Source organism: Theobroma cacao, chromosome 1, assembly GCF_000208745.1.
Source record: "Theobroma cacao cultivar B97-61/B2 chromosome 1, Criollo_cocoa_genome_V2, whole genome shotgun sequence".
In the NCBI taxonomy this organism is placed as follows: Eukaryota; Viridiplantae; Streptophyta; class Magnoliopsida; order Malvales; family Malvaceae; genus Theobroma; species Theobroma cacao.
Window position 1 is genome coordinate 11,585,628 of NC_030850.1, and position 10,341 is coordinate 11,595,968.

The 10,341-nt window shown below is 38.4% G+C and overlaps 1 pseudogene; it reads right to left on the minus strand.

Moving 5' to 3' along the window:
- LOC18612306 lies at positions 8,512–10,141 on the minus strand (annotated as a pseudogene).

Genomic DNA, 10,341 nt, shown 5'->3' on the forward strand with positions numbered 1-10,341 from the left:
CACAATCAATTTTTTTGCCTATACACAATTAATTTGATACCAAGAATTTTTTTTCCTTTTCTATATACAATATATTTAATTTGATACACAGTTGCAAGAAGTCAGTGTGTAACGCCATAAACATGATACCACTCAGCGTGTCCCCACATACATCTACTTGCACTCAGCGTGTCACCCAAAAAATCTGTAAAAAGTCAAAGTGTGATGTCGTAAATCCACTAACACTTAGCGTGTTAGCCGATAAATCTGCTTCCACTCAGCGTGTCAAAACGATTGGGTCGTGCCGTGTCACGCCATAAATCTCTAGATACTCAGCGTGTGATGCCATTAATCTGCTTTCAGTCGACGTGTCATAAGAATTGGGCCGTCCAGTGTGACCTCACGATATTGCATCAAGTCTGTCGTGTAACGGCATAAATCTGCTTGCACTCATCGGGTCACGATTGTGAAACAGTAGGGTTGAGAATTTATGACACGCCACGTTTAGAATATGTGACAAGACTGTGACACGCTATTGCTTCAACAGCTGACACACCATGGTAACCGTTTAAAATTCCACTGAAGTTAAAAAAAAAAAACCATCTCAACTTCAACTAAATTAATTCCTAAACCCTAAACGACTAAATGGGAATATGCTAAGGCCATTTTTCATTTTAAACACTTATTATATATTGTAAAAACCATAAATAGAGGCAACAGGATCACTTTATGCGAATTCGATTCTGACGGCGACATATATAATTTCCATTGATCAAAATTGGTAATTGTAATTATCCCCCGCTCACTCCAGTGGTTTCTGCACTCAACCCAGGTAGGCATTAATTAATTTCCAGGTTCGTCATCTTTCTCTTCCAGGCACGCCGCTGCACCAGCCCAACATTACATTGATTAACATTGAATATATAGATTTTTCCATCCATCTAATTGCTTCCAACATGAAATTGTTCTGTATCCATCCTCCCTTATTTTTCCAGTTGTTTCCAGGCCAAAATTCTATCCTGTCATTATAAAATAGTATGTCTAAAATTACACACCACAACTTGTTATGCATGGTGAGTCAGAACAATTTAATTGTTATGCATGGCATGTCACAACGTTTAACTTGTTATGCATGGCGTGTCAGTACAATTTACTTGTTATGCATGGTGGGTCAAAACAATTTAATTGTTATGCATGGTGTGTCACAACGTTTAACTTGTTATGCATGGTGGGTCAGAACAATTTAATTGTTATGCATGGCGTGTCACAACGATTAACTTGTTATGCATGGCGTGTCATAAAATTTTTCTTGTTATGCATGGCGTGTCACAATATATTACTTGATATGCACGACGTGTCACAATATTTAACTTGTTATGCATGGCGTTTCTCACATTTATTCCTTATTTATTTCTTCTGTATACCTTGTTGCACATTATGGTTTAACTCATTGGTGCATTTGTGCCATGTTTTGCAAATTCAACGCATACAATATGAGGATCTTGACATTTTGCCTTTCCAAGAGATGAGGGAGTTCATGCAGTGAAGCGTATGTTTTTGGGATGCTCTTTGAGGCCAATCCACAAGCTTGGTCTATCAAACTTTGACCTTGCTTGCACGGTTGAGTTGATTGTAGCCCGATACAGTTTTCCTAGTACCCCAAGGGAAGCATACATGGGTTTGTCAAAGTTTGATAGACCAAGCTTATAGATAAACATCTACGAGCATCACGAAACACATAGCCTTCAGTGCATTGTACTCCCCTATCTTTTTGAAAGTCTTTATGATGTAATGCAGCTGCCACCACTTACAGTGGATTTTAATATTGAGTATGGATAAGCATATGAGAGCCAAAAACCCCCAAATTAAAATATCAGGTTAGTCTGCATGAGATGCCAAGTCTGCATGCACTCAACATGTCACCACAAGACTTGTAGTAAGAACATAAACGGTTAAATCAAATGAAATAGAAAGGAATTAAATCAAATCATTAATTATTTGATACAAGTGGTAATAAAATGTGACAAATTGGGTAACAGTATATGGACTTTATCTCTTAATATTGGTAGCCATTCCATGCTTGTTGTTCCTTCATAAGATTTGTGTAGCCACTTGTACTAAATGTGTCTGAAAATTGTAGTTGAATTCGTTTTGCTTTACGGATTTGTCTACTCTGTCATTCTATGAGCCACTTTTAGTTACAGACTTTGTTGCCAAACATTTCAGGCAGTTAAGCTTGTTAAGGCTCCAGTCTGATGGAGATTGTAATCAGAAACATTTTACAAACAATGTAAGAGTGTACTTTAACACGATCTTGATCAGACACAAGCCTTGACAGGCTTATCTACCTGAAATGTTTGGCCACAAAGTCCGTAACTAAAAATGGCTCATAGAATGACCGAGCAGACAAATCCGTAAAGCAAAACGAATTCAACTACAATTTTCAGACACATTTAGTTAGACGGTCAGGTTGTCTTCATTCACAACACACCTACATTTTTAGATATTGTCCTTCGTATTGGACAGTTGTTGCATGTGTGACCGATTTGTCTGCAACTTGAACATGCTTTAGGTTCGCACAGTCGTGGAGTCGCCGATTGACTTGGAGATGGTGTCGGATTTATGGATGGAACTACAAATGGGGATGGACGTTTTGTCTGTTATACCCGTACCTTTTGCATTGCGAACATCTCCATGCTCGACTGCCTTCACCAGCTGATGGAATCCTTCTCCTCCTAGGTCTTCTTGCTTGGCCTCGTCAAGGTGGGGGTAAGACGACAATTTGTTTCACATGAGGGGGGATGTCCCACTCACTAGGATGCCCTACCGACCTAATGGATCCTGAATAACCCTCCTTGAAAATGGTTGTCTTGTAGTAGTCAGTGCAGAATTCAATGGCTTCACGACTACATTTACTAAAAACCACAATAAACTCAATCTTCAAGCACAATGTAAATGCTATGTCAATTACGGTTCAAATAAGAAATAAAGATATTCTGACTATTGCTGCAATGGCATGGCTGCATGGCAGTAAATCTGTTTAGAACTCACAACATGAACACGTCTTCTTCGACAAGTTTACAAGTCCGTCCATCTTCCCGTCTTTAACTTCGAACTTCACTCGATTGATAGGCTTAACTAGAAAGTGATGTGAATTATTGAACCTTTTACTCAACTGCCTGGCAACCCAAGGGCTGAAGGGCGTAGTCACCTTGACGGCCTCTTCGTACTGTTCATGGAACCAACGCTGGAACGTCTCTGATGAACTCGATCAATACAGTGATCGGCATTTGTCTTGTATGCTTCAAGCATGAGTTAACACATTCCGTAATGTTGGATGTCATTATTTGGGATCGCCTTGCCAGTGAACATACACGTGCCCATTTCTCAAGCCCTATTCTCATAAGGTCCACGTGGGCTCCCAGGTTAATCTGTTGTATCTGGTTCATTTGTCTGTTGAAATCGGCCACCTTATAGCAATCTCGAGCAAGGGTGAAAAGCATACAAACATCATCGCGCTTGAACTTGTTTTTTAAGTTTTTTTTTCAAGTGGTATCCGTATAAACCATGGTGTGCTTTTAGGTATGCATTTTGGATTGCTTTCTTAATGCCGAGATGCTGATCAGAAATAAACATAGTGTTTTCAAGACAACCAACCGCATCACGCAGCTTGCTAAGAAACCACGTCCATGAGTCTTCGTCCTCAACATGGCCAATGCCAAACGCAACTGGATATTCGCACTCGTTCGCATCTTTGCATACAACTACAAACAAAACACCCTTGAACCTGCTTTTCAAATGTGTTGCATCAATTGTAAACGTAGGACGCATTACATCCCTAAACCCTCGAATACAAGCCTCGTATGACCAAAAACAATATTTGAATATCTCTTCCTCATTAGTGGCCATTACAGTCACTGTGCCAGGATTTTCTTATTCCAACATATAAAAATACGATGGTAGTAGTTGAAATGACTCCTCCGGTGGACCGAAAACAAGCCTCTCCGCATACTCCTTCACTTGCCAAGCCTTACCATACAAGCATTCCAATCGCCACTAAACCCCAACCTCACAAATTATGTCCTTAGGTCTCAATGCTACTCCATTAGCCTGAATCTTGTGTGACATAAGTTCACCAATCATCTTCGCACTCATAGTTGGAAACCGCCCTTGCAAACCATCAACGGTACAAGTGTGTACTTTGTGGAATGTCTGAACTTTCCAATATTCTCCTTTATCAAGTAACTTCGTTGCACGAACACTGAACGTGCATGCCTTGTCCTTGCAACCAACCTCATAACGAGCTTTACATGACCTTTTTACTCTTATCGCAAACTTCTCTTTTATAACCAACATGTTCAAAGCTCGTTTCAACTCGGCTTTTGACGAAAATATTCTTCCTTTGTATAAGCGATCTTTGTCACATGTCGACTCTTTAGTGGTAATTGTTTGGAAGGAGAACCTTTCTGCACCTGCAATTACCCACATACGAGATATCCCTGCATTTTCCCTTTCTTGATCACTGTCATCGAGCAATGTATCAAGGGAACGAATCCCATTCTCACCAGCGATGGGGTTATTATATATGGGGTCATCACACTGAACATCTCCTACATCAACACCTCTAACAAGTTCTGTTTCACCTTCAACATTATTGCAAATTGGAATGTCACTGTCATAAAGGCAATCATCATTTGAACTGTCATCTTGTGATTGTTCAAGCCCATCATCTGAAGTGTCATCAAATCTATCTTCACCGGCAGCGAACAAATCCTCATTTCCCTCATCAAATGCAGTATTATCCTCCAGCGTCGCAGTGTCACCCTTCAACCTCACATTGTTGTCCTTAATTGTCATATTCTCATTTGACAATGGCATTACACACTCTACAGTTTCACCCGATCGTTGCATTTGTTCAAGAGAAGCAAGAAATTGGTTTGATGCACATCCTGATTGAAATTATGCAGCCAACTGTTCTGTGAATGTCGTCTATCTATCGGGCTGCACAAACTCTTATGAATACCTCAATTGCCATTGTTGTGGGTTACAGACCGAATATTGTGGTATATGTGAATCATTGTAAATCTCATTTTGATTGAGCTGATTACCATGTTGTCCAACTTCTTCATATGACATAACATTTGTTTGGCGTCCCTTAATGCTGACATATACAGTCAAAACATTCCTCTGTTCTAGCAAAATTAATGCAACATCCTCATCGTCCTTGATAATTGGCTGTGATAGCTCTCCAGGTGTACTGATCAATGCATGTAACTCAATCTCGTCAATTTCTGAGTTTACCCCAACAACATCTTCAACTAGCTTCATCAAGCCCACAAACGACAAATCACTCTTAACCCCCCGCATTAGTGACTCACCACCCTTGTAAATGCCATTCACTCACTGACCACCGTGTCTTATCACAAGTCGCACAATTGGAACCCCACTGAATTTTTGAAAAAAAAATATTGTCAATCATTTTACACAATACATGTCATGATCAAAAATTTATCAGTCGTGTTGTTACACACCATGCATATAACGTAAAATGTTGTAACACACCATGCATATCAAGTCAAATGTCGTGACACGTCATGCATCAGTATCATTACACGCCATGCATCACTATCGTGACACGTCAATCACTGTAATTATTGACTGGTTACACCAACAACCGTGACACGCTAAAAACTCAAAAAACTAGTTAACCCACGACACGCCAGGAACAACCATAACATGCCAAAAACCCATAAATTCAATTAACCCACCACACCCCAGGAAGAGTCGTGACACGCTAACAACCCAAAAAACTAGTTAACCCACAACATGTCAGGAATAGCCATGACACGCTAAAATAACTCTAACTCATGTTATAGATGCATGGCGTGTAACAACTCTGGGTAATATTTCTAATCCATCTTATCATTTACACCAAATGTTTTAGAAATTTAAGTGTGTTGCAGAAATAAACCCAATAACAGATACCTTGATGTCATCTCTGTTATAGGGTGTGTTAATCTACGACAATGTGGCCAGATGCCGAGAGATAGACCACAGCCTGATGACGATGGTGCTCAACAGAGAGTTGACAGAGCTCATACAGTTCAGAGATTTGAGAGAGCTGACAACGACGGTGCTCAACAGAGACTTGCCAGAGTTGAGACAGTTCAGAGAGTTGGGAGAGAAAGATGACCGAGCCCAAACAGCTGAGCGCATTTATTTTTATTTTTTTCATTTTCTCTCTGATGAGAGGCAAATAGGTCAAACAATTGACCATTTATTTGAAACAATGTTTTTTATGGCATTTTAGTCTACTCATGTTTATTTTTTGTTAGAAACAGATAATTTTATATGGGTGGTTATTTCTGAAATCACCTTATCACGAGATCCTTTTCTCGCAATTTCCTTTATTTTATATATTCTTTTAATTTGTGACATGTGAGATGGCTTGGTTCAATTAGTAGTGAATTGTTTAAGATTTTTTTAAGTATGATTTGTGATTGCTTGCTACCAGCTCATGTTTGATTAACCTCTTGCGTTTCAAAACATTTAGAAAACTCAACTAAAAGATTTAATTTTAGATTTTTTTTAATTTATAATAATTTTAGATAAGTTCAATATACCATGATGGCTAGTTATTTTATATAATAATAATGCTTTGCTAATATATAGATTCATTGTCTTTTTTTTTTTTTAAAGTAAGAAAGAAATTCATTAAAAAGCTGGGAATAATTTTCCCCTTTACAAAAGCCAGGCCAGAGGCCAGGCCAAACAACAAGTCTATTGGTATGTATGCTTAGACAATACAAGTATACAGTCCCAATATTCCCGTTCAAAAAGAGCAAAAAGAAGATAGGCTCTTGACAAAGTCCAAAAAACATAAGATGAGCCTCCTCCTAAAATTGCAGCAAGCTTGACTTCCACTATAAAATCAGCTCAAGTGGACAAAAACACCCTTTCGATCTCAGGCCATGAAAAACCACAAGAAAACAGACAGAAATAACAGCACATGTAACAATCGTCTTCCCCAGAGAGGAACACTTATAAAATTCAAGTCAGTTCTCTTATTGAGCCCACAATCCAAATCCCCCAAACCATAGCAAACATATGGAAGTACCTAGCCAAATAATCTCATAGAAAGTTGAAAGAAAGAGAATCATCCCGGGACACAGCAATCTTGGACAGACGCTGTACTCTAAACAAAGTCATCAACACAGCATAACCCCATAACCAGCAAAAGCACAAAAAACTCATCTTGAACAAATCATCGCACAACTGGACAAAAACCAAGAAACAGGAGAACACAGGGACGCAGTCCCCCTGGGCAGAATCCAAAAAATATAAACACAGTGAACCATTCCCCCTAAGGAAAGAAAGAAAACTCACATTGGGTGAAAAAATTCAAGTAAATCAACTTCTCTACCTACACCCTCCTTTACTAGTTGATCAGCTTCACAATTTCCTTCTCTTAACGTGTGTCTTGAGGATTAGTTAAAAAAATATAAAATTATGTACAAATAACTTTAAAATGGATTGACTCTTGAGGATTAGTTAAAAAAATTGTAATTAATAAATATAAAATTATGTACAAATAACTTTAAAATGGTTTTTATATAATATATTTAATCACAAGTAAATGGCTTGAACATGGACTAGAAACCTATTCTTTCTTACATTCATTGACCTTCAATTCATGTCACAATTTAATCAATAAAATAAATTAACAAATGCTCCTGAGTATTTTAGTCATTGATTGATACATGATTTTTTATCTAAAAAGTAAAGTTAAATTCCTCCTTCCCCAATTAAAATAAATAAATTGAGAAATTTATTTTGACTTTTTAATATAATATAAGAGTTGTTGGATTTTTTTTTTTTAATATTCTGGATTGGAAACCTGTGGCAAAACTCGTGTTGGTTTTGTTTTGACAACTGGACTTGCTGTACGAAAACCTTGGACTGATATATAAAAGAAGTCCAACAACACAACACTGAGCAGAACAATCTTGGCATATGGATTGGATGCCTATGGCTATGGCTGCTTTCCATCCAAAACCATATGCCAAAGCGAAATACAGAGGTTACTTTTAACATCTCGATCGGCACAACAATCTTAAATTGATTAACACCAAAACAATCCAAGTCCATGTCTTCCAACATCCAGGATCGCATTACTAGATTTGAATGAATACACTTAGCTCTTTAATGCTCAATATTTCATCAACTCTAAGCTTAGCTCTTTAATATTAGGTTTTCTGCTGTCGCTTTTAGATGTGACAAACTCACTTAACTCAATTTAATGCTGGATATTTATTATCTTGAATTTTAAACTAAGCTCTTAAGCTTAACTCTTTAAGATTAGATTTTCTACTAATCCCTTTATTAACATATTATCTTATCTATACTTTAATTACTATTTTATTGTATCATACATATATCAGTTCAGGATAATAAAGGTGATATAATTTCCTCGACTTTAAATTGTATATTAGACATTAACATCCCACCACCATATTTAAATGACAAAAGAAATCTTTGCGAGTAAAATGATGGATTACATGCACCTCTTTACAAGACAGATATTAAGATAGTGGTTGAGTTTAAGTAACATAGATAGATGTTTCCCAAGACTTGTTGGCGTTGCTCATCATAAACTCAATCAACCGCGCAAAGGAGTTGAATGAAGACCTATTACTGTCGCTCACAGCTTCCCTACTAAGTTTACTCATCTTTTTCACCCTTTTCCGCACCTCGCTATCAGCCTCCATCACGCAATTTATGGCTTTTTCTATTTCATCTACCGTCACAGTATCACTCTCACCCAGCTTATAATCCAATCTCATCTGCACCGCTAATCCCAAATCCTTCACCATCTGAAACGCATTCAATTGTTGTTCTGCGTGCATTGGCCAAGTCACAATGGGCACCCCTTACCATAAGCTCTCCAGAATCGAGCTCCATCCACAGTGTGATACAAATCCTCTGATGGACTTGTGGGCAAGGGCCTTAACTTGTGGAATCCAACCACAAACCACTCCTCTTCCTTCTGTATGCTCCAAGAAAGCTTGGGGCAAAATCTCGTTCAGTTCGATGCAACTACTAGGCCTTCGTATACCATCCTTCTCTGGGCTTCTTCTTCTTATTGACCACAAGAATCTGGTGCCCCGATTGCTCGAGCCCCTAAGAAATCTCCGTGGCTTGTGCTTCATCGAAGGCCTGCAAGCTTCCGAAACACAAGCAAACCACCGATGATGGTGGTTGATCGTCAAGCCATTTCATAATCTTGTCAAGTTGGATCTGATCGCAGAGCGAACTACTCTGACCATGAAGGTGAAGCAGCGGCCCTAACACGTAGAAGGGTATATCATACTCTAACTCTAATAGAGACTTGACAGCATGAGATTCCAACTCCTCGAATGAATTACTAATGATGGCTTTGGTCTGCTTGAATCTTCTCACAAGATTTAAGAAGCAAATATACCCACCATTCTTGTCAAACAAAACTGAAGGTGAAACATTATTAGGAACCGGGTTCACATAAACTGGAATAACTAACTCAGTATCAGAGGCTTGAAACTCCCGAACAACTAGATCATGGCGAGTAATTAGGTGTAACATGAACCCAAGACAGGCTACACCAGAAGTGTTGAAAAGATAGGAAGAGAGCCCAAGCTCACTGGCTACATCAATCATGGGAGTAGTAAACGTATCAACAACTAAGCCTACAACAGAGATAGACTCAGGCAAAATGTGATTGATGATGCAATCTTTGACGCACAACTTGTGACTCTATAGAGTTTAACTCCAAGTACTCCTTGGCAAATGGAAACGCTTACCGAGACAGCTACTTGTGTCTGAGGAAGATTGATAAATCGAAGTCGAGGAACATCAGAGGAAGCAAGTGATCCAGCGTATGTTTTAAGCTCGGGGGCAAAGGGTGTGTCCATGATTAGAAAGGTGACTGAGAAACGCTCATCCTGATCAAGCAAGCCCTTTGCAAACTCGACATGCGAGACGAGGTGGCCTATGGCTGGCGTCGGAATGAACACTAGCTCCCCCTTCACCATTATTATCGATGGTGGTGGCTTTTTTTTTTTTTTTTGAAAATGGAGTGGTTGAGATTTCACAGCTGTTTTATCTTTAAAAAGAATCAATTATTGCCGAATAGAATTGCAGTCTCTTACTTGAAATTTTAGATTTAATTTAGATTTAAAATTCAATTGGGATTTTTATTATGTGACAATATTAGTTTAACTTGTATAAATAAAATGTATTTGAAATTCTACAGAAAAATTTTCTTTAAATTATGAGAGATTTGAGATGTTTTTGATGGGAGGAAGTCTATAAATAGATATTCTACTC